The 25,334-nt window shown below is 44.2% G+C and overlaps 1 protein-coding gene and 1 non-coding gene across 13 annotated transcripts in view; one reads left to right on the top strand and one right to left on the bottom strand.

Annotated features, from left to right (window-relative positions):
- CHD9 (chromodomain helicase DNA binding protein 9) overlaps positions 1 to 25,334 on the bottom strand; it is a 242,082-nt gene that overhangs the window by 196,913 nt on the left and 19,835 nt on the right. The window contains exon 1 of one of the 12 annotated variants that reach the window (XM_032611966.1): positions 18,276 to 18,381. The exons of 9 other annotated variants lie outside the window; for them this stretch is intronic. The gene's annotated coding sequence lies outside the window, so the exon portion shown is untranslated. Of the gene's footprint in view, positions 1 to 13,156; positions 13,179 to 16,066; positions 16,325 to 18,275; positions 18,382 to 25,334 lie in introns of those variants that run through there. 2 more of the 12 variants (XM_032611959.1, XM_032611965.1) reach the window with 2 other exon arrangements.
- Positions 9,772 to 9,843, top strand: TRNAG-CCC. Its single transcript has one exon. It is a non-coding gene; the product is annotated as a tRNA-Gly (tRNA).

Genomic DNA, 25,334 nt, shown 5'->3' with positions numbered 1-25,334 from the left:
GACCCAGCACAGCCTAAATAAATAAATAATTTTTAAAAAAAGGATTGAGTACTGCTACATGCTACAACATGGACTAACCCTGAAAACATTATGTAGAATGATAAAAGCCAGATACAAAAGGCCATATATATGATTCCATTTATATGAAATGTCCAGAATAAGCAAATCTAGAGAGACAGAAAGTGGATTAGTGGGTGCCTAGGACTGGGTTGGAGGGAAGGGGACGAAGAATGGAGAGTGATTGATAATAGGTACTTATGGGGGGGTAATGAAAATGTTCTAAAATTAGATTGTGGTGATGTTTGTACAACTCTGTGGATATACTAAATACCACTGAAGTGTGAATTTTATGTTAAGTAAATACTATTTCAATAAAGCTGTTTTTGAAAAAGTAATGCATAGCCAGCAACTTCTTTTTATAGTATTACATTCATTAAATCCATATATTAGGTATATATGTGTATATATACACACACACACACATATAGGAACACATGTTGAGACAAAAGGAACACATATATTTTAATTATATTTATATTAATTCAGCAGCAAATAATTTTTTTAACCTGAAGACTGTTGGAGTGGCACTGTTATTTCTCACATTGGGCTCACCAGTTTTGTGACTTTGGTATAATTTACCTTACCCTCACCATGTATGTGTACCAGATTGGGAGCTGTGTTGGCTACAGAAGAAGGGATTATTATTTTCATATAAATAATATTAAATTATTAATAATAAAAACTGGGGACTTCCCTGGTGGCACAGTTAAGAATCTGCCTGCCAATGCAGGGGACACGGGTTCAATCCCTGGTCTGGGATGATCCTACATGCCGCGGAGCAACTAAGCCCGTGTGCCACAACTACTGAGCCTGCACTCTAGAGTCCAAGAGCAACAACTACTGAGCCCGCGTTCCACAACTACTGAAGCCCGTGTGCCTAGAGCCTGTGCTCCCCAACAAAGAGAAGCCATCGCAATGAGAAGCCTGTGCACCACAATGAAGAGTAGCCCCCGCTCGCCGCAACTAGAGAAAGCCTGCACACAGCAAAGAAGACCCAACCCAGCCAAATATAAATAAATATATTAAAATAATAATAATAATAAATACTGAACAAATGTGTGTGGACAAAATATCTTCTCATTCATCTTACTGACATTCATTCACAGGTTGAGGCACTAAAGAAAATGTTGTTTCACAGACCAAAGATAAGTGCTTTAGGAATGCTTTTTTAATCTCTTACACATTTTATGTACATTCATAACTTAAATGTTTTGTGCCCCATTATATTATGGAATATAACATGCTTTCCATCTTTCTGCAATTACGAATAGTAGCTTGAAGAGCTTAGATACTTTTCCACTCTAGGAAAAGAATCTGAAAGTTGGTTCAGTAGTGAATAAAAACTAACTTCACTTTAGCCCCTGGGTGTTGTGAAATTTCCTTAACTCAGTGGAAAACATAGGTTCTTTTTAGAAGAAAGGGTAAAGGATATCAATCATTAGAAAGCTCTTCAGCCTCCCTTTTCAGACTCTTGTTCAAGCAAATAGAAAAAAGGGCAGGCTTTCAGTTGTAGCTTAGAGCACCTCAAAGATCAATTAAAAGCATGTTCAGCACTGTTTTCAAATCTAGTGGCTGCTGATAACAACATCCAAAGGATGTGTTCAGCCAGGCAGCCATTCTTCAGACTCTTATCTTAGGCCTACTTAATCAGGGACAGATCTTAAAGAGTCTCTAAGTTGTATCTATTTTATCCCCTGCTTTTAGCTAGAAATATACTTCAAAGCATGATCCTACTTGACAATTCAAATTTTCCACTGTTTTGCTTTTATAAACAGTTGCTTGTCCTGGGAATTCCCTGGCGGTCCAGTGGTTAGGACTCCGAGCTCTCACTGCCAAGGGCCCGGATTCGATCTCCAGTCAGGGAACTAAGATCCCACATGCTGCATGGCACGGCCAAAAACAAAACAAAACAAACAAACCAACAAACAAAAGTTGCTTGTCCTAATCTTAAAAGGTCTTCAGGAAAAAAAAAAAAGAGGTTTTGCTTTTTTCCTTGATAAGACATCCCTGAGCACCTTATTCCTTCTCTTTCTTCATCTGCTTCTCTTTGGGTAATATAAGCATTCCTGGAGAAGTTATATCTAAATCAAGTTTGGGGAGATGAAATACATGATGTGCAGCTGCAATTTAAGAAATTAATTCATTCAACAAATATTTAAAGAATATCTCTGAAAAGGAATTCCCTGGTGGTCCAGTGGTTAGGACTCAGCGCTTTCACTGCCAGGGTCCGGGTTCAATGCCTGGTCAGGGAACTAAGTCCCGCAAACGGTGTGCGTGGCCAAAAAAGAAAAAAGAAAAACAAAAAAAGAATATCCGTGAAGTGTCAGGTACAGTGCTAGGTGCTGGGAATCCAACAATGAAAAAGATAGGCTTGGTCCTTTCGCCTCATGGCAAGTTTTGTCAAGTAAATAATACCCACTAATTAATTATTTTTATTAATTTATTAATACTTAACTTTCATTTACAGGCATTGTAATTGGTATACTAAAAAAACCACGTATGCTCTATACCACAGAGCCTAAGGACTAATGGAAACTGTAGACATGTATTTTTCTAATCAACTGGTTTGTTTCATAGTCATTATGGGCATCTTATTTCAAGGAGAAATCCATCCTGGTGCAATTTAAACCCATCTTGTCTTGTTTAAGCTTCAAAAAAGAGAAAATTGCACCAGGTTTCCTCTGAATATTTCTTGACTTGTTTTTCCTCGTTAGTTATAGCCATGACTATAATTTGGTCACCATCTTTCCATAATCCCATCGGCCAGGTTTCACGCTCCTTATTCTGTCTTGGAAAGAGCTTATAAAACTCGTATATTATTGTTAGGAATAAAATAAATCCTTTAACCATTACATGGTCTTGCATTTTTTTTAAATAACTGAGTGAGTTTTTTCTTACCTCATATGGATTTCTTAAGAAGGGCTATCTTTCTTATTAATATCACCTTTTAAAGCACTCTTTTTTTATCAGGGCAGCATGCGGTCTCTTACATAAAAGCATGTGGAGATTATTGGAATTCCTGGACATTCTGATTGAGGATGCATATTCATTATAGTTGTTTTCTCTGCACTGAACCCCATGGTTTGTTTTATAGAGGAAGAGTGACAACATGCCAACCAGGAAAATTAATTCCAGGTTATATGACTGAAAAAATTTTTTTTAAATTCAAGAGCAGAGAGGCCTTAGAAAATTTTGTTGAAAGTAAGTCAGTGTAGCTTTCTGGTTACCATTAGATGGTAAGCAGTTAGTGACCCTGCACAATTTCTTTTTTTTTCTTTTTGGCCACGCCACATGGCTTGGGAGATCTTAGTTCCCCAACCAGAGACTGAACCTGGGCCCTTAGCAGTGAAAGCGCGGAGTGCTAACCACTGGACTGCCAGGGAATACGCAGACCCTGTGCCGTTTAAGCAGAAGTCTTGTGTGGAAACCAGGAAAGGAGCTGAGTCAATGTTTCTTAAAACAAGAAATTCATAGAAATTGTCTCCTACAGGCTCATATTTGATTTCTCCAACATTACAAATAGTTGACAAACGTTTCACCTTCCAGAAAGTTTGGTTGGGTAGAGACCTCAAAACTAGTATGTCAGAGAACTGAATTTCTTCCAAAACGGGGCCAGTTCTGCCTCGCTGATTGGCTGTATTTGACTGATGGTTAGCAACAAGATAAAAGACCGAAGCATTAGGCCAAATCCTCTGACTATCAAATACATAACTGAATTTTCCCTTTTCTCACGGTCCATCTCAGTGTCATGGAGGACTGCCTGACTTTTTCGCATGGTCAGCAATTTTTGGCTAATCCCGTGGAGCCGTCTTCGTCCAGCACACAGTACCCTGGCTCCTAGAAGACACTTCTCCTTGTGTTCCCTTTTCAGAGTGTGTACTATTTGGCAGGAATATACAGAGTGATTTGTGGAAACTGTAAGAAATGTCAGGCTGGAGCTTGCTCGTTCTCTGGCACTCCTGTTTGTAGATAAACAAAAGTGACTGCAGTCTTTTCTGTTCCTCAAACATACCACTCTTCCTTGTCTCGGGAACTTTTCACCCTCTATTCCCTCTGCCTTACCGTACGCTCTAGGTATGGCTGCTCCTCACAGAGGCCTTCATTGACCCCTAATTACTCCGGTGGTTTCCTTGTAAACACCACAGTCCTGTGTGTGTGTGTGTGTTTGTCTCCGCCCACTAGAAACCAAGCATCTGGAGGCCAAGGCAGGCTCAGTCTTGTTCCTGGAAGTATTCTCAGCACCTAGAACACAGGTGCTCAAGAAGTGTGTATTTTCACCACTATATTTATAATAGATAACCAACTAGGACCTACTGTATAGCACAGGGAACTCTACTCAATATTCCGTAATGACCAGAATGGGAAAAGAATTTGAAAAAGAATAGATACATGTATATGTATAACTGAATCACTTTGCTGTACACCTGAAACTAACACAACATTGTTAATCAACTGTGCTCCAGTATAAAATAAAAATTTTTTAAAAACTCTCACTTAAAAAAAAAAAAAAAAAACTCTCACTTGAAAAAAAAAAGAAATGTGTATTTTCCACTGAATGAAATGTTCACCCAAAATACCTGTAATGTCCTGGGAGAAAGAACTGCTGTCATTTGGGGTTATCTCACCTGGTTTTGAATAAGATATTGGAAGCCTCAATGAGAGATTCTCAAAGCTAACTGCATACTAGAATCACCTGGGAAACCTAAAAGTTACCTTTGCTTAGACCCGGCCTCAACCTAGGGGTGATGGGTCTCAGGCACCAATATGTTTTAAAACCTCTTTGTGTCATTGCTTGTGCAGCCAAGGTAGAAAGGACTGCTCTAAGTAACACGAAACTGAATAACTATCCAACTACCGTGTTCTTATCCTCTAGGTGAGTCGTTTCTGTGTCACCTCTGTCTAGGGCAACCTAAAGTGTTCTTCAGACTACCCTTGTGGCTTCTGAATACCTGCCTCGCTATCGCAAAGGGGCAGAATTAGGCACAAACCAAATGAAAAATTAACCTCCCAGGAAAGAAAGAGAAAAGGCACCCAAGTAACTGAGGTTCATCTGTTAGGACCTGCTCTCAAAACCTCAAACTCAAAGGGGAAAGTTCCAGCACACTTCTCTCTTCCTTCATAAAAGAAAGTCATCAACAAACCCCTTCATATAGCTGTAGAAGTCAGAGGCAATCAACCAATCACTCAAGTGCAAAGTGAATAAAAAACAATGCTCCCAGAGGGATGTGTCCAAATTCCATCCTCTTTCTTGCAGGAAACAGAGACCAAGTAGTGGTGGGCTCAGAAACATTTGTCCATATTTTTTGTTATGGCAAACTCTAAATTTGAAGACCTTATGAATAATTGGGACCTCTACTTTTTTTTTTTTAAGGTAAAGCAATGGTTATTGATATTTTTCTCAAGCTGTGCAATTAATAAACTATGTTTCTTTTATTTTTCAAAACCACCATCAGAACTGTTAACAAAACCTAGATTCATGCTGAAAGTCAGTTGGTTTCCCCTCCAGTTAGAAAAACCAAATGACTTTAGTAAAATGGAGCACACAGGATTACAAGTAGAAATTCAGGCCCTACCACTTGCCAACTGAATGAATTATAAGCAATTTTTCTTGCCTGTTAAATGAGAATCAGAACACCTATGCTCTCTGCCTCACATTTCTGTTTCTTACTAATAATGTTCACAAACATTATTCTCTGAAAATGTTGCGGTGTGTAAATGAAAATTACTGGTCTACTGTCTTGTAGGTGAACATTTTTTTATAAGCTCCTTTTTTAAAAATCATTTATTTAATTTGTTTATTTTTGGCTGCATTGGGTCTTTGTTGCTGCACACGGGCTTTCTCTAGTTGTGGCGAGAGGGGGCTACTCTTCGTTGCGATGCACGGGCTTCTCACTGCGGTGGCTTCTCTTGTTGCGGAGCACGGGCTCTAGGTGTGCGGGCTCCAGTAGTTGTGGCTCGCGGGCTCTAGAGCGCAGGCTCAGTAGTTGTGGCGCACGGGCTCAGCTGCCCCATGGCATGTGGGATCTTCCCAGACCAGGGCTCGAACCCGTGTCCCCTGCATTGGCAGGCAGATTCTTAACCACTGCGCCACCAAGGAAGCCCGTGTAGGTGAACTTTTAAGCAAATAAATAAATAAGTAAATAAATCCAGTGGTTACTGTCATTAGAAATATTGACCTAGGTTATACTATGTGCCTAGCAAAGTGTTGAACAAAAAAGTTGTCCACTAGGGAAACTGAATCCATTAGACCAGAACAGTATGTAGATCACCCAACAGGGAAAGCCATTTCTTTTGCAACAGGAGAAACTCAGCTTGGCCAAGTACAGACATAACACGATAAATCCACCTATTCATCCCCAAAAGTCTGATCTAAAATTCTTTCATCTCCTACAGAAGATGTCCTGGCTATGCAAGGGACTATTTAAATTCAGAGACCCTCTTATTAGTAAAGATCAGGGCACTAAACTTGAATGACTATGAGTTAACAAAACTTAATTCAAGGGTTTCAGTAGGTAAGAGGATCTGGAAAGTTGCAAGTGGACAGCAGTTTTGCAGTTGATCCTAGGACAGCTTAAAACAGAAGAACTCCTGCCTCCTAACTTCTCAAGGTTAGAAGCGACTTTTGAGGTTGTCTGGCTGAGAACATGCTGGGACAGGTATGAGTTAGAATCCTATGTGGTCCAGGTAAGTCTTTAACCTCACCTAGTTTAACCTCACTTAGTTTCTTTATTTATTAGTAAAATAGAGATTAAAAATATCTCTTTTGCAGTGCAAATAATCTGAAGCTTAGAGATGATATACCTAAAACTGGCACATATTAGATTATCAATAAATTATAGCTAATTTTTAAAAGTCAGTCGAGTGATTTTCAGATTTCTCCCAGTGTCAGAGCCCCTGGAAGCTGCAGATCACTGTGAAAAGTTGCTATAATTCACCAAATCATGTGAACCAGGAAAAGCTTATTTAGTAGCAAATATGACTCTATTTTATAGGTATATATAGTATCACAAAAACAACACATCTGATCACCAAAAGAAAGATTTTCTTAAATCCCCCCAAACAATCTATTGAACTGGGTCATGTGTCAGATCTTCCTAAACTATTTGTTGGCCACTTGTTGGTTTGATTTATGCCTGAGGTGGGAGCTGGCAGCAGCTGTAACCAGACAAGCAGTGGTAGACAAATGGAGAAAAAACCTATCATTTCGATTAGCTGCACACCTCATAGAGTTTGCAAACCTCAACTAATAACATATTACTGATACTGATAAACTAATTCAATGATTTTGAAACTTTTTTGAAAATGAGGAAACTCTTTCTTTAAAAAGATTTTGTTTTCTTTGCAGAAGCTCAAGATCTAAAACACAGGAAAGCAGAAGTCCCGAATGAAAAAAACAGAACAAAAGCTGAGCAGCCTTTCTGTGAGCTTTGGGGTGCCCTGCCCTTCTCCACCCCTTGAATGCATGTCTGAAGACTTCCTGGGCTTGGAGGGGGACATTCTAAAAATCCGTGAAGTCCAGCCCCTCATTCTGCAGATAAGGGAATTAAACCCCAAGGGACTGAGAGATCCACCCAAGGTAGCACCCTGAGTTTGTGAAAGAACCAACACTAGGACCCAGGCCTCTGAATTCTCTGTTCAGCATTTTCTCCCATGCCACCAGGACGACTCCAAGGTTCCTAGCTTTGAATTCTTCAAATAGCACACTTGGGAAATTTTGATTTATTTCCCAAGATAACTGGTTAAAGAGATGAGGCAGAACCTTGGCGAAGCAGTCAACTCCCTAAAAAATTTACCTTCTCAAACTTGCAGGTTGATCAGATGTCCCTCCTCTGCCTACCTTCGCTATCGTGTTCCATAATGTACCAAAATTCTCTGTTTATATCAGACATCATAAATGGCCTGTACAGTGTATCCAACTGTCTTGGACTGGTTGCCAACATTTAAAAATCAGAAGATTTTGCTTAAAAATTTGGATTTCCACCTTCCGTTGAAAAATGAAAAATTCTAGCAATACTGAACTTTCATTCCCAGTTGATAACACTCCCAGGAGCTGAGGAGAGGCAAGCACTCTCCACTGTGTCTCAGTCCCCACCAATCCCTACCTACTCGTGTCCATTATTCTCTGGTCCCTGTAGGCATTTGAGTTTGTGACCCATGGTCTAAAGCTTTTGTCTATAGAAGGATTTTTTGAGAATGGGACTTATAGGAACAAAGGTAAACCTAAAATACAGACATAGGGGATAATCTCATTTCAAGAGATGAGGTGAATGTCATCATACATAATGCTGCTTTCCTGCATTGATTAAGGAGGAAACTTTCAGAGTTTCCTGACTCGTTTATTTTTCTGAGAGCTGTTAAATTAACCATAGACTAATAGAGCTACAAGTCTCAGACTTGCTTTCCTGTGTGTCCCCTTTTACACGACTGTCTGCAGCACAACTCCAAACACTCTGCCGAGCTCCCGGGGAGATGTTATTAAACCACCCATCAGCCTGTTTCCTGCATCCCAGAGCACCTCCCTTAGCACTATGGTCAGGGGGAACTGGCTGAGAACCCCAGGATCAGCCCCAGGACTGGGTAACATGGGCGTGGACACAGCAGGCAAAATGAAAGCAATTCTTAAGGAGAATTCAGTCCTGCTCCCAGCAGCTGCAACCCAGGCCCTTGTGTCACATTCTTGCCCCTTGCACGTCCTCAAATCTGTTATCACTGCACATACCTCCCCCTGTTCAATCACCTTACTCTCCTCCATCGCTGAAACTTACAAAAGTATCAGATAAACAAATTCACCCAAAGGTTTTAATAGTTCAGAACTGTATATTTTTAATTTTAGCATCTTAACCTAAGTGTGTATCACTAATAATAGAATTTTAGGAATCATGATTAGTTGGTGAAAAGCACATTTGGAGAAAAAAAGGGCTTACCCTCAAATTATACCACAAAGGAGGTTTATTTACTTTGTACCTGAAGGGCCACCATTATATCACCTCCCCTCCTCCAGGACTTTGTTCAAATGCTACTTTCTCAGTGAGGCCTTCCTTAACCTCACAAATTAAAATTGTGACCCTCGGACTTCCCTGGTGGCACAGTGGTTAAGACTCCGCCCACCGATGCAGGGTACACGGGTTCGAGCCCTGGTCCGGGAAGATCCCACATGCTGCGGAGCAACTAAGCCCGCGTGCCACAACTACCAAGCCTGTGCTCTAGAGCCCGGGAGCCACAACTACTGAGCCTGCGTGCCACAACTACTGAAGCCCGCGTGCCTAGAGCCCGTGCTCCGGAACAAGAGAAGCCACTGCAATAAGAAGCCCACGCACCACAACGAAGAGCAGCCCCTGCTCACCGCAACTAGAGAAAGCCTGCGTGCAGCAATGAAGACACAACGCAGCCCAAAATAAAATAATTAATTTTTTTAAAAATGTGACCCTCCCCCCTCGTCCCCACACTCCCTACTGCGTCCCCTGCTTTATTTGTCCCCATATCACTTAGCATCATGTGATACACTGTATCTTTTGCTGTTGTTTACTGTCTCTCCACCTCCACTAGAACATAAGCCCCACGGGATAAAGATCTCTGTCCACCACATCCTCAGTGCTGTGGCAGTGCCTGGTCCACAGTAGATACTCAATAAAGGTTTATGAAATAAATGAACCTGTCACGTATCATGCTCAAGCCTCGGGTGACAATTATTTCAATAGATAACAGGGGACTTCCCTGGTGGCGCAGTGGTTAAGACTCTGCACTCCCAATGCAGGGGCCCAGGTTCGATCCCTGGTCAGGGAACTAGATCCCACATGCATGCCGCAACCAAGAGTTCCCATGCCACAACTAAGGAGTCCACGTGCTGCAACGGAGGAGCCCGCCTGCTGCAACTAAGACTTGGGGCAACCAAATAAATAAATAAATATATTTTAAAAAATAGTTAACAGATGGAAAGGAGAACTTTTTTTTTTAAATATAAGTTTATTTATTTTTGGCTGCATTGGGTCTTCGTTGCTGCGTGCAGGCTTTCTCTAGTTGCGGCGAGCAGGGGCTACTCTTCGTTGTGGCACGTGGGCTTCTCATTGTGGTGGCTTCTCTTGTTGCGGAGCACGGGCTCTAGGTGCGTGGGCTTCAGTAGTTGTGGCTCACGGGCTCTAGAGCACAGGCTCAGCAGTTGTGACGCACCGGCTTAGTTGATCTGTGGCATGTGGGATCTTCCCGAACCAGGGCTCGAACCCGTGTCCCCTGCATTGGCAGGTGGATTCCTAACCACCGTGCCACCAGGGAAGTCCAAGGAGAACTTCTTGATGATGAGAGTGACTACATATTTTAAAGCTGGAAGGTTGCTCAGAAGTTTTGATGTAATCTTTCCTTTATATACATATATATTTGGTGGAACGAACGTACGTATTTCCTTTCCTAAATATTTTCAAGGACGAAATACAGTCTTTTTTTTTTTTAATATTTAGAATAGATGTAGGGTAGCCCATCTGGGAAGCAGGATGCTAAATGAGACTGATTTTTTTTTTTTTCCAAAATGCTACAGTGTAACCACACCACATGTAAGGTGTGGGGTGTGGGGTATGGTGATGGTGGTGGTGTGGTGTGTGTGTGTGCTTATTGTGGCAGTTGCATGTTTAACTAGATTATGAACCTTTCTTCTTTTCCTCTGAGCTAACAATGATGGAGTTTAGTTCTTTATCTGAAATGTGTCCTAGTAAATATATGTAACAAGACCTAATTTGAAAAAGCAGCAGAGGATGTTCCTGGCTACTTAACTTTGCAGCACTGCCTTCCAGCTGTCCTTTGGGAAATAACTGTTTATCATTTTTGTTGTTGGTGGTGGTATTTATACCTTTTTACCATGCTTCTTTGAATTCTTCTAACAGCACACTTGGGAAACTTTGATTTATTTCTCAAATACAAACAGCATGAAGCCTGGACTTCTGGTTCAAGTGTTCTAACCTGGCACCAAGGTCAGAACACAAATTGACTGATGGGTCCCAGACCAGTTTAGATTCATGGTAGCAACACAGGTACTATTTGTTGAACTAAATGGCCAATGTTCTGAGCAGAGGTGGGCACCAGAGACCAGTGAGAAACAGACCATCTTAGCATGAGAAAACGCTGAAAAGTTCTTTTATCACTGCTGTGACTGGAGATAGCACCAGTGAAAATTTAAAGACCTAGAGCATGTAAGATTAGGTTACCAATCACAGATCAAAGGAGTGTAGAACAGAGGCAAGGAATGACCTGCCTTCTAAGTACCTGAACTTATGAAACCTCCCGGACATAATCTCATAGCAGAACCTTAATTCTGGTCTCTATTACAATCTATCCTAAGGAATAACACACGTACAGGGTTATTCATTACAGTACTGTCAGTAAAGGCAAACGTTTAGAAACAACTTAAGTGATGACCTTGGGGACCTGGCTAACCAAATTATGGAATACCCAAACAATGGAATACAATAAAATCATTTTTTAAAATTTGAGAGTACTCTTTATGAATGGAATTAGAATGATTTCAAATACAAAACCAAGATGTGGGATAATAGAGTATGCTATCATGGGGAAAAAAAGGCAAAACAAGAATACATGCATACAATTATATTTTCTTGTATACATATGAAATATCTCTGGAAGGGTACATAATAAACTGAATCATTGGCTTCTTCTAGAAAAGGACACTGGATAATGGGGGACAAGGTTTGGGAGAGACTTCTCACTGTATATCCTCTTGAATTTTGAACCAGACAAATGTAACTCCTAGTCAAAATTTAAAAATTAATATTTTAAAATTTAAAAAATTACATTAAATAAGGTTTTTAAAGTTAATTAACCCTCTTGGGGGGGAGGGGCGGTACAGGAGGTGGGTAGTGGGAGGTACAAACTACTGGGTGTAAGACAGGTTACAAGGATGTATTGTACAATATGGGGAATACAGCCAACATTTTGTAACAAATGTAAATGGAGTGTAATCTTTAAAAATTGTATAGAAAATTAAAATAAAAACGTTAAGTAAGCCCTTCTTAATCTATGACACCTCATTCTTGCACCATTTCCATGGGTTTGAAATTTTTTCAAAATAAGAAGATCAAGTAAAAACAAACAAACGAACGAAAAAGAATATGCTCTGCTCTGGGGTAATAAGTTGGGTGCCTCCAGCTTGAGGCTGTCAAGGAAGGGGAAGTGCCAAAGATAATTTGCTTGCTTCAGAAGTATACTTATATTGGCCGGAGAGCTGAGGGCAGAGTGGAAACCCTTTCTTTGCTGCCATCATGAAATGGGTTTCCAACACTGGCAATGCAGTTTCTGATTGTGCCATCAGAATCAGGCACAACCTTCTTTAACTGAAAATGGCCAACTCCCCCTTGGGTTGGTTCAGTACAGGAGGGAAAAGAAAATGGCACAGTTAACCCTTTCTCTCCATGCTTTGGCAACCAAGCAGATAAAATGCCAAACATGTAGTAAAGGACTTAAATGAAGTCAAAGCTTCGGTTTTGGAAAAATTTTCTTGGCCGGCCTCTGGGAAGAGAGGCAGTCCCTCGGGGACTCATAGCAAACAAGGTATTTCCTCTGTGTGGGCTTAGCAAGAGTAAACGTGCAATGAGGTAGTTTATGATGGAGGGATGCTTGAATGAAAAGGGAGGAGAGTCAACAAATCGTGTTTCAGTCCTGACTCTACCTCAGCACTTATCACAGGATCTTAATTTTTACAGCCTGAGTAGCCTCCTCTATAAAATGGAATCATAATCACTGCCTCACCCACCTTCCCGGACCAAAAGATATAAAAGGTTACAAAGCATTTTTAAAACTGTGGCATTAGAGGTGAACGTTAGGGAAATAAACATAAGACAAAATACCTTTTGGTGATAATTCCGAAGTTTTCAGAGAGGCAAACATATCTTTAGGATCCGATACATCATAACTTTCTAGTCTTAAACCTCCATCTGCTGCATTACCTGGGACAAGTCCCCTAGCCTCTCTGAGCCTTAGTTTCCTCACTGAAAAATGCTGTTAATGCTACCTACTTAACAAAGTAGTTAGCTATGAGAATTAGGTGGAGTAACCTATACAAAATGGAGAGCTCACCAGTTTCTTTCCCATGTACCTTGGGTAATGAATCATGGTCTCAATCAAAGGATACTTCATTTGCTGATTTGCTTCATTCCTCAAACTCTCTGTACTGTCTCTCAATTTTTCTGTAAACCTATAAGTGTTCTAAAAAATAAAATCTATTAGTTTAAAAAAATATGTATTTAAAATGTAAAGTGATTGAAAAGGGGGACTCTGGAGCCAGACTGCTTGAGTTTGAATCACAGCTTTGCCGTGTACTAGACGGATGACCTGGGGAAACTTAGTAACAGCTTTGTACTTCAGTTTCCACATCTATAAGCACTATGTAAATTTTTGCTATTAATACAAAATAATACTAATTATTACTTTTATTATTATTACATTGCCTCAACAATGAGAATACAGTGATGAAAAAGGCAATTTAAGCAAAGCCCTCTGAAAGCACCCACCGTTACCTTAAATGTAGACCCAAAGAGGTTAAGTTACTCCACCAGGGTCACATAGCTAGTTAATGAGAGAGGACTAGAGAAGACCAGCCAGGACTAGTTAGAGACTTCCAGATTGCAAGCCACTGTCTTTCCACTGCCCGATGCTGTGCAACCAGATTCAAACCTGGACACTGCAGAGTCCTGGAACTACCACAGTGGATTCGGGAAGTCAGTTGGAATTGGCCCAATAATTCTGTGCATTCCTGACCTCCACCCTCTTTCTACATCCCATTCCTTAGGGTGTTGTGCTTGCCTGGCTTACATGTGGATCTTCCTGCAAATTTCAGATTTGGAGCTCACGGTGGAGACAACGTGGAAATGCCACATCCCCCATACCACTTGCATTTCTTTTGTGCTTGTGAATCTTATACAAGAACAAAGGTTGAGTCTCTCAGAGACCTTCTGGAAAGGGACAGATCCAGGTGTGGTGGGGCCTGAAGTGTATACAATACTGCGGGCTCGCTTTTAGGAAAGGAATACGTAATTACAAATTAAAAATTAGGTACCAGGCCTTGGAATGCATGCAAATGAAGGGCCCTGAAATTTAAGCATTATTAGCTTCCCGGTAAATCCAGCTCTGCTCCTACAGTTACTAATTCCCTTCTTTCCCTCTTCCCTTCGTCTTTGCTTCCACCCGCACCTGCCCTGCCATCTAGCACTCACTGTGCCCCAGGCAGTAACTTCTTAAGTTTACATTCTGATTTTAAAAATGAACTTTGCTCCAGTCTGCAGATTATTATCCAAATTATGATACAGGCACAGCTTTTCTTGATATGAAGAATAAAATGATGTACAGTTAACCCGTGGGTGGTGTGTAATCATGCTACGTGGGGCTGTGCATTAGACTTGATAGACCACAAAGTAGCCAGAAACTACCGTTTTCTGTTTGCATTTGTGAACACACCCAGGGCCAGGCTCTTCTATGTCTGGGACATTCAGCAAATAAAATGATCCTCTCAGAAGGGGCTGGGGCTGGGGTTGGGGGGGGTCCCTGGCGGTCCAGTGGTTAAGCCTCTGCCCTTTCACTACAGGGGGTGCGGGTGTGATCCCTGGTCGGGGGAGATCCTATGTGCTGCAGGGCGCAGCCAAACAATTCAGAAAAAAAAAACAAAAAGAAGAAGGAGGGAATGATATAACAATCTAGAAAAGAGAACATCGTATGGTTACGCGTAATTATGCATGATTAATGGAATATTTCTACACATGCCATCTGACCTAATGCTCACACCATTTGATGTACGTAGTGTGGTTTTATTAAACCCCTGCCCCCGGTGACAGATTGGAGACTGAGGCCTACAGTGACTGAAGTTTGATTCTGAACCTTTCCCTGCTGATTTCCTTTCCCACAGCACCGCCCCCGTTATCCTCACATCCAGGGGACACAAAGAGTGCACAGGCCGCAACTGCACAAAGAACCCATAGACAAAGTAAGTCGAGGCTGTTTTGTGGGTGATTTGGGGACGGGAACTTGTTCCTTGTGGGTAGAGGTGGGGTGGAGCTATTTTCTCGGCTGGGATTATCCCGATGAGTCATCTAGGTTGATCCCACGATTTGCATAGTTCCTCACCTTTCCCCTCCCCTGGACAGCAGTATCACCCAACCCTGGAGCCGGGATCGCATGTGCCCTTCACTGCCCTGCTTGTCCCCGGCAGCCCGCTCAGTCGGGGCCTGGCACGGAGCCACCAGCCCGAAGCAGGAGGGGAGGAGGCGTGTGTCTCCCAGTGGCTGTCAGCTTTCCCAGCTGACTCAACTCGACACCTCCCTCCCCCCGCCGGGCACACAGCCTCCTAACTCTCCAGTTTTCAGGCTTGTCTGGTGCTTCTCAGTGGGGAGCACCCCCTTCCTACTGCCCGGGGCGCCTGGTCTGCAGCCTGGGGCTGCCAGCAGCGGCACCAGGGCCCCCTGCCCAATGGCCTGGCGGGCCCTCTCTCAGGACGATTCGAACCTGCTGCAATGGAGAGTTCAGAATATGGGTCAAGGTGCTCTCGGAAGGGCCCAGGGGAGGATCACCTGACCGGGAGGTGGATGACTCAGCGGGAAGGGAAGGGGTGCGGGCTGGAATCTCCTGGCCCACGGGGCCTGGAGGAGGAGGGCAAGTTGTCTCCATCTGGCTGCCTGCCAGGGGAGGAAGAAGAAGGAGACGGAAGGAAGGATAAAATGACCGCCGGTGACCCGACTAGGGTGGAGTCCAAATCCTCCCCAGAGCAGGCTGTCGCCCTCACGGAGCTGAAGCCACTCCCAGGTCAAACTGCCACTGTGGCTGTAAAGACCTAATTAGCTGCCTCCCCTGCCCAAGTGGGAAATCAAAAGGACAGAGCGCTCATCTCTCCAGACTCCAACCACCCAAGGCTCCTACAAGAAACCCAAGCCACCGGCCTAGCACGCAAAGGCAGCCGTCCCTCATAGAGGCGATTTCGTTTCTCCCCCAATTAATCCCGAATGTGAAAATTACTAACCCATTTTATTTTACATCTCCACGCAGCGGGGGCCTCCTTTCAAGGGTGTGGCAGGGGCCGCAGTTGCTGGAACAGCAGCTGCGCTGTCTGAGCCTCACTTCCTCTGGCTCCAGCTGCAGGTTCGTCAGGGCCAAGCAGGGAGTTTCCTCATTCTCTGGGCTTTCGGCTTTTCTAGGCGGCCACCCGCACCTACCACCCTCCGCAGCTGCTCGCCCGCCCTCTGTGGGTAGCGAGTTTGGGACTCCCTGGTCCCATGAGTCAGAGCCAGGCTGGAGACAGACAGCAGGCTTCCTTTATTAAATCAGCCTCCTGCCCTGTACACCACAGAGGGAAGCTATAATTACTCGTTTGGCCTGGCTCTGAGAACTGAGCCACAAATGCTTGACTAGGAGGGATGGTTCCTGATTCCTGCATTTATCTAGTGCACCCCAGTTTGGAAATACAAACAACAGCCAGGGGTTCAAGCCTGTTACGCATATGTCAGATGTTTTGCACATATAACAGCGTGCGCTGGACCTGGACACTGATGGAGATTGCTAGAAAAATTGCTATATTAATGCTGCCAGGAGTTTTTTGTCTTGTTGTGTTGTGTTTTGTTTTTTTAATGCGTCCTGCCTTGTTGCCAGTCTCATTTGAGGCAGGCTGCTCATTGCTGATGTTGGTTTTTAAGAGATAAAGGAAAAGGCAACAAAACATTGTTTTGGATCCTCAGGACTGTTTTAGCCATCTGGCATAGAGACACAAAATCTCTGGCCTCCCAGGGCCTACAGAAGTGTTTGAAACCTGAACCCTGAAAAAAAGATTTGGCTCTAAAAGAAAAAATTAAACCACCAAATGAAAATAATATAGCCAATCTTCATTAACTGTTCAATTTACTACTCGTTGGCTTATTCACTCAGTCATTCATTCCTGGAAGCGTACACTTCTGCCATTCATTCACCAAAGATCTGCTGAGCTGTTTCTCTGGCCAGGTATAGTTTCAGGCACTATAGTTTCAGGGCTACATAGGTGCTAAGCCAATTAAAGGTATAGACAGAACTAAGCAGACAAATATTCCTGCCCTTGTGGGTGAATAACGGACACAAAAATAAGCAAATTATATGGTATGTTAGAGATAATAAGTGTGATTGATAAGAGGAAAAAATAGAGCAGGGTTAGGGGAATTATTGGTAAAGGAGAAATTCATAAACATCTCATGACATTTAAGAACAATTTGCAGGTTAGAGTTCTCTCACAGTGAGAGTTCTCAAGTCTGCATAAGAATTGCTGAGAAATTATAACCAATCATAAATTAAATGAGTTACATTTGACTACAGTAAAGTTATAAAAATCTTCTAAGCTTTGTTTATAACCAAAATTTGGGTGCATGTTAAATATATCTGATAGGAGATAAAAAGTAAAAGTGCCAAGGCATCTGACCCTGCCTCTGGTTACCGGTAAATAAAGGCACTTCATTCAAGTATTATTGGATACCTATAATATAGCGGTTAAGGGCTTGGGTGTCAGATGCCAGGGTCCAGGTATGGTGAATGGATCCATCATTTACTATTTGTGTGATTCTGGGAAAGATATTTAATTTCAGTTCCCCCTCTTTTATAAGAGGGTAATACAGAACCTACCTTATAGGGTTTCTGAAATGATGAAACAAGATAATAAAAGTAAAGGTGTTAGTTAGGATAGCACCTGGCACTTAGTAAGTGCTCAATACCTGTTAATCTATTATTATCGTTGCTGTTAGCATGATCACAGTGATGATAACAATGAGTTGCCAGGCACCGTGCTGGGTATTGGGGACCCACAGCTGAACGAGACAATGACATGGTCCCAACTGGGAGAGGCTTGGCAAGCGTGCTGTGCTTCATTAAATCTCATGGCCCCCTGGCAGGGTGATCCCCACTGCACCACTAATCATTGTTAACCATACTTGGATGGCCAATAGAAATGAACAGACCACAGTGAGACACCATTTGATAACCTTTCAGTTGGAAAAAATTAAGAAGCCTGATAATGCCAAGTACTGGAGAGGATGTAGATCAATAAGATCTTCACACGTTCCTTGCTGGTGAGATGGTAAATGGGTACATTCACATTGTTTTTCAGGAGATGTGTGCCAAACGTTCAGCTCAGCACGTTCAAAGGAGTGGAAAGCTGGTAACGACTCAAACGTTCATTGACAGGAGAATAAATTAATACTTGTGGGGCCTCTCACCTTCTGAGATGGCCCACCCTCTGTCTGTGGAGTGTGTTTCTCCCAAGGCAGTTTTCGCCTTTTGAGATGGACCACATTCTTTCTATGGAATGTGTATCTCTCTAAATAAATCCACTTCTTACCTATCAAAAAAATAAAAAGTACTCATGGGATGTGATAAAGAAGACAAAGGGACCATACATAGCTCTATGCTACAATATGGATGAATTTTAGCAATATAATATTTTGAGGAAAAAGTATATTTCAGAAGACTACATGCAGCAGAATATTCTCTTAAGCAAGGTAAAAACAAGATCTAAGCAATGCAACTTTTAGGAAAACATATTAAAATTAATTTTTAGAAAAGCAATGAATGGTAAAGTCAAGATTCAGGATGGGTGAGGGAGGCGAAGTGATGGGAAGGGCTGAAACACATAGGGAGAAGTGGGTGGTGGGTTCACAGGTGTTTACTGTATTATAAATAAATACGTAAACATAAATAAATAATAAATAACCAGATGCATGCTATGCAGGGTCCAAATGAAGACGAAAGAATGTCATGAATCAAAGATTATGAATGATCCTGTGTACTTGGATTCAATAAAAGAGAAAATGATACTCTACTCTTGGGGTGGGTGTGAAGCACACCTCGGAAGGGTGTGGGCTTGTCAAGACAGAGTGGATAAAGGACCCTGAAGAAGGGCAGGGGTGTGTGAGTTTCCATGAGGATTAGGCAGCATTGACCTTGGAGGTGGGGGACCCTTCACCAGTCACGTGCTGCTGTGCCGGTTCAGAATTGTCACCTGCAGTCAGAGGGCAGGAGCAAGTGGTCACAGTGATGGGGGCAGCAAAATGTCCCCGGCAGAGCCCTGTTCACGTCCTGGGTCCATCCACGTGGTGGCTGGTCCTCAGTGCCCTCTCCCTGGGGTCTTTGCCAGGCCTGCCCTGGATAGACTTCTAGTTCCTGTGTGTTGTTCTCTCTCTGCCCGGCCTGGCCCTGACTTGAGGGATGCTGGCTGTGTGCAGAGAACCCCGTTCCAGCTGGGAGTCCTGGCACCTCCCCAAGGAGATGCAGTTTGGTCACTGAACCCACAGTCCTAGCCCTTCTCTCTCTTGCTCTGGGGGGAGCCCAGGGGGAAGTGCACTCGGACAGCTAAGATGCCTGCAGTCATGGCCAGGCCCATGGGTCACAGGCTGGATGGAGCAAGCACTTTTTCATTGATAAAAAGGCCCCGGAAGCTGGCACCAAGCAGAGAAAGCTTGTTAGGCCCAGGTGATTGATTTCACGGACAGAACTAACTGGGATTCTCAGAGGCACACGGAGGGCGGTCCTGTCTCTCTTTTGTGCTACTGCTGGTGGGGTCAGGGCTTTCAAGTTCTGAGAGATGCCCAAAAGCCCCTCACCCAGTCCCACACCCCAGAACAATCACTGATACCTCAAGAGACTGGAATCAGAAAGACCCTAGATCAGGTTGTAGGTGGGCAGTTTCTAACTGTCTCATTAGTTTAATTCTCTAAACCTAAACAACGGGGAAAATCATATGGTCATTGCCTGACTAAAAGGCATCAGTGAGGACCACATGACATAACTGAGAACAAAGTGCTTATCAAACAGAAAGGTCCAGTACATTTGGGAGGGTGGAAACTGTGTCTGACTCCTTCTCTGCTGGACTCCCAGGATCAAGGACAGTGCCCGGCACGTAGTAAGTGCTCAATAAAAATACTTCTGGAATGAATGAATTGGAGTATTATGGATTAGAGTAAAACTAATGATGATGAGGATAATTCCTGACCATGATATGAAAGTTAATTTCATCTTGACTATGTACCAGGCAAAACGCTAAAAGCTTTTCGTTGATAGTTCCATTTAAGCTTCACAACAACCCAATGAAGGAGGTGCTAGTATTACTCCCATCCTGCAGGTCAGTTAATGTGATCCAGGGAAGTTAGTGATTTTCCCAAGGCCACACCCTGGCAGAACAGGTTATTACCCAAGTGACATATTTAGGGGGTTCGGAGAGGCTCGTTCCCCAGAAGTGGAACACAGGCAGCCTTGGTGCCTGAGAGGCCACCATGATGATCAGTGGATTTTGACACCTTGAATGCCACAAGATTCCAAATGAAAGTGCAGACACCTTTGAAAAACAGTTAAACCTAACTGTCTCATCAGGGAATAATCTGGCTTATCTGTTTTCTTCCTAAGTGTAGATGGTAGGGTTCTCTTGCAGGGATGGGATTCAGGGGAGTTTCCCCGAGTGAGTGGGGATTACACATGGCGGACTGGAGGGCTGCTACGAAGGGGGCTGAGAAAGGGTCCAAGATGCATGTTGGCTGTTCTGTTGAGAATTGGCCTAGGCCTTCAGGAGGGCAAAAGGGTGTTTGGGTCCCCAAATCGCCTTTACAGGGTGTTTTTACAGAGCAGCTGGAGGACACTGGAAGAAGGCTATCTCAGAGAGGGGTAGCAGTATTGGGGAATTATCATAGGAGCCTTGCTTTTATGTTTGAATTTTTTATAATAAGAATATATTCACTTACTACTTGTGTGGTTAAAAATATATTGAAATAAATGAACAACTAAGTGAAGCGGGGGTGGAGGAAGGTTGAGAAAAGGTCATGGGTTGGATCCTCCAAAGGAACGCAGCTTCCAAGACTGCAGAGCCCGCGCCAGGCTGCAGTTCTCCAGGGCTTGGCTGATTTACTGGAGATGTACGGCAGCCCCCAGCATTCCCAGGGCATGGCGGCCAATGAGCCTGATCCACAGCTGAGCGGGGGGGGGGGGGGGGGGGGGGGGAGTATTTGCCTTTGCAGTTGGCAGCATGTCTGTGCCTCTGAGCCTTCCTCATGAGAGACTCATTATGCAGTTTGGTCACATGCCCTATGCATTTTAATGAATGAGTCAGGGGACAGACTCAATTTGAAAGAGGAATCGAAGCTCTCTAGGCTGGGTGAAGGGCTCTCAAGGGATGCTCTCACAGCTTGGATTACAAGAAAAGGAAAGAAGGAAGCTATTTCCATTTAGAAAAAGGAAAGGAAGGTCAGAAGGAAGGAAGGAAAGAAGGAAGGAGAGAGGAAGCAAGGAAGGAGGGGAGGAAGGAGGGAGGGAAGGAAGAAGAGAAAGAGGCAGAAAGAACGGTGTAGAGTTCGGAAAACAGTCCTGGAACAGATGCTGCTCACCAGACACTCCCTTGCTCTTTACCCTCCACTTATTTACTCAAAACATTTAGTGCTTTTTAAGTGTCAGCTACCATGTTAGGCAGGGGAGTTACAAGACAAATGAGATAGAGTCCTTGCCTCAAAGGTCTCTGCAAAAAACCAAATGGGTTTGGTCAAGTCAGAGCAACTAACTACACAGGGGTCTAATTTGGGAGGTGGGGTGGGCAAAAGAAGGTCATGTTCACTCCCTTCCTGAGAAGAGAGGTCCCTTACTGATGGTCAAGGGCTATCAGCTCTCTAGCGCTTCCCGCTTGCCAGACACGGGGTGAGCAGCCCACGGTGAGCATCTCACTGAATCCTGGCAATAATCCCACGAGGCAGATCCTGTTACTGTCACATTTTTTACAGAATAGGAAACCGAAGCAGAGTGAGCCGCCTGCCCAAGGTCACCCAGGGATTTGAACTCAGGTCTGTCTGACTCCAGAGCTCTTGGCAGTTCAGGTCTCCGCTGTCAGCCAACCACTGGATGGGGAATGCTGGGGAAGGCCTTTCCCTTCCCAGGCTGCCTTCCAAGAACACTCTGAACCCCCAGGAGGAAGAGGTTGGTGTGAATCCAGATGCAGTCAGCGCCAGGCAGCCTGGGAGTGGATCTGAAACCTCACTGAGCGAGGCTGTGTGTGAGACTCAGAGCCCAAGGGCAGCGGGGAGAGGAAGGAAACGCAGCCTCACGGCGGTCAGTTGGGGCGACGTGCCGGTTCCCAGCCTCCACACCACAAAACACAGGGCAGCAGATGCTCGGCAAACGGGTGTGTGGGAGTGAGCCGTACCCTTAGATGGCGGTCGAGCAGGCAGTATCACTGAATTACTCAACAAAGCCACCTCGGCTTTGAACTTTGAGCCAGGCTCTGCTGGAACAGGGCCTGGGGGGAGAGGGGGGCTCTCACCACTGTGAAGAGGATGTCTGCCATCCCCCTGCCACCCCCAAGTGGGAGAACACAGCCTGGGAAGAAGGCAAGAACTGAAAAGCCACGGCACACCCACATTCTCATGAATTTTTACAGCTGGAGAGAAAGAGCGATACACAAACATAGCACGACACAGGGGCCCTGGGCTTCGTGCTGGAGAGAAAAGCAAGGCCACCTGCCATGAACCTGGCCTGTACACAGAGACAGGCAGCTTTTACTGAGTGATTACTACATGTCAGGGCTGTCATACACATTATTCCCTTGGACCCTACTGCGTCCTCGTGAGGGAGGTACTGTCATCATCCATTGTACCCAGGAGAGACTGATGCCCAGAGAGATGAATAACTTGCCACACTGTCTGTTTTTCCCCACTTCTGGTTTCCATGAGAAGGGATTTTCCCTGAACACACTTTTGGTCTTGACTCTCACTGCCCATGGCCATGGAATGACGTCTGACTGGAAAGCTTGGGAAGGCTATCCGCAACGTTCTGCTCTGCTCCCTCCTCCTTCCAGGCTGTTAGGAAGCCAATTTGTTCTCACACTAAGCTACATCCCCCATGCTAGCTTTTGTGATAATTAAGGTGGTACCTTGGCTCTCTGCCATTCCTTTGTCTTTTTTATTCAGTGTGTTCACAGCCTGGATGTAGAAGAGGGGTGCTGTTTTTTGGAAGGCTCTTTGGAGAGCCCAACAGCACTTAGGAGGATCCCAAGTGCTCTGGCCAAACCACCCCCATTTAACTGGGGATTCTGCTCTCTCTCCATGTCTTGGCAAAGGACACTCTTGGCTCTGGGACCACTTTCCCTCGGGAGAAGTCAGCCTGGCAACAAACGCAGCCTTAGCCCTCCCCCCAATGTTTTTTGGACTGGCACCTTTTTTCCGGGACGAGGAAAACTAAGTCCTGTACCCAGTTTCTTGTTGTACATGGAATTGGTCGTGAGAGGGTATCCCTGGGGTGGCAGGGTCTTGGCCTGTGTACCAGCTCTCTCCCTTGCCACCTGCCCGGGCATCAGTGATGGGTACTTGACCCACCCAGACTGCTGCCAGTCTAGACTGCTTACTCTGCAACAAACCTGGGCAGCTGATCCAAACCCCCTGTCAGGCCCTGATTAACCCATACACTGTATATCTCAGTTTCCAGTTCCAGTGGATCTGCCAGGGGATTCAGAGCCAGTTATGCTATGTGGCACCAGCTGCCAAGCCCATATTACCTGGCTGTGTGACAGGGGGCAAAGTCCTGACCTGCTTTGTGCTCTGATTTCCTCATCTGCAAAAGGGGATAGTACCTGTCCTCCTGTCTGTCTCCCAGGACTGTTATGAGATCAAATATGTAGAACATAGTTGAAAAAGAATCAAAATACTCCATGAGATAGAAGGGAATTTTTAAAAATCATTTTTATCAGCTTTTATAATGTGCCCAAAGACTTATGAAGCATCTATAGCAAACACATTCAGCTTTGTCATCAGGGCTGGGCCACCTTCGTTTTGGTAACCTTGCCCAACTCCCTCTGCAATTTCTCTCTAAGAATCACCCCTCCCCTTCCCCTCAGTCATACAGATCCAGGGACTCCGCCTAGGAAAATGAGTGCATCTCATTTCTTTGGACCACAGTGATTGCTTCACAGATGGTCATGTGACCCCATGAGGATCAGTGAGACTTTTCCTAGGACTTTTGGAAAAGAGATTCTCTCTGGAGATCCTGAAAGGATACAGGGGCTAAAGCGGATGCTGTCATCTTGTTTACCACTTTAACCCAAAACTCAAATTGAAACATAAAATATGAACCAAGAAGTAGAGAGAAGTCCTACTTCTCTCAAGAAGTAGAGAGAAGTCCTGATTTTGACACTAGAACCCCAAACCCAGCCAGGACCACCAGTGATAACGTGATTTGTTATAAGCAATAGAAATATTTGGTCTGGGCTTCCCTGGTGTCACAATGGTTGAGAGTCTGCCTGCCGATGCAGCGGACACGGGTTCGTGCCCCGGTCTGGGAAGATCCCACATGCCGTGGAGCGGCTGGGCCCGTGAGCAATGGCCGTTGAGCCTGCGCGTCCGGAGCCTGTGCTCCGCGAGGGGAGAGGCCACAGCAGTGAGAGGCCCGCATACTGAAAAAAAAAAAAAAAGGAAAAGAAAAGAAATATTTGGTCTTCCTCCGTAGTTCTTGGCACGGAGGTCCTAAAACTCTTGGAATTTCCTTAATGAACAGAGCAGTAAAGGTGTCCTTTGTTATGTTCATAATGTGGCTTTTGGAAAGCACCTAAGGATGAGGGCTGGTTACCAGGAGAACCAAACAAGTGATCAGAAGGTTGGAACTTTCAGTCGCACCCTTGCTGACCTCCCGTGAGGGGTGAGGGCTGGAGATAGAGTTCAATCCCCAATGGGCAATGATTTAATCCATCATGCCTATGTTATGAAGCCTCCATAAAACTCCAAAAGGACTATTTTCAGAGAGCTTCCGGGTTGGTAAACACATGATCTGGGGAGAGTAGTGGGCTGGGAGAGGGCATGGAAGCTCCGCCCCTTTCCCCATACCTTGCCTCATGCATCTCTTCCATTTAGCTGTTCTTGAGTTATATCCTTTCATAATAAACTGGTAATCTAGTAAGGAAACTGTTTTTCTGGGTTCTGTGAGCCACTTTAGCAAATTAAAGGAATCTGAGGAAGAGGTTGAGGGAATCTCTGATTTACAGCTGATCGGTTAGAAGCATAGGTGAACACCTGGACTTGTAAATGGTACCTGAAGTGAGGTGGGCTTGGAGTGAAGGGCAGTTGCGTAACCTGTGGGATCTGACAGGTATTTCCAGGTAGGTGGGGTCAGGACTGAGTTGAACTGTAGGACACCCATCTGGCATCTCAGAGAATTCCTTGGACCACCCCCTCCAAACCACACACTGGAAAGTGGGTGCAGAACCCTCTCACCAGCCCTGGATTTCTCAGCTTAAGGTAAGGCGCCAAATTCCTTTT

Source organism: Phocoena sinus, chromosome 19 (assembly GCF_008692025.1).
Source record: "Phocoena sinus isolate mPhoSin1 chromosome 19, mPhoSin1.pri, whole genome shotgun sequence".
Classification (NCBI taxonomy): Eukaryota; Metazoa; Chordata; class Mammalia; order Artiodactyla; family Phocoenidae; genus Phocoena; species Phocoena sinus.
This window is presented reverse-complemented; position numbering and strand designations above follow the sequence as displayed.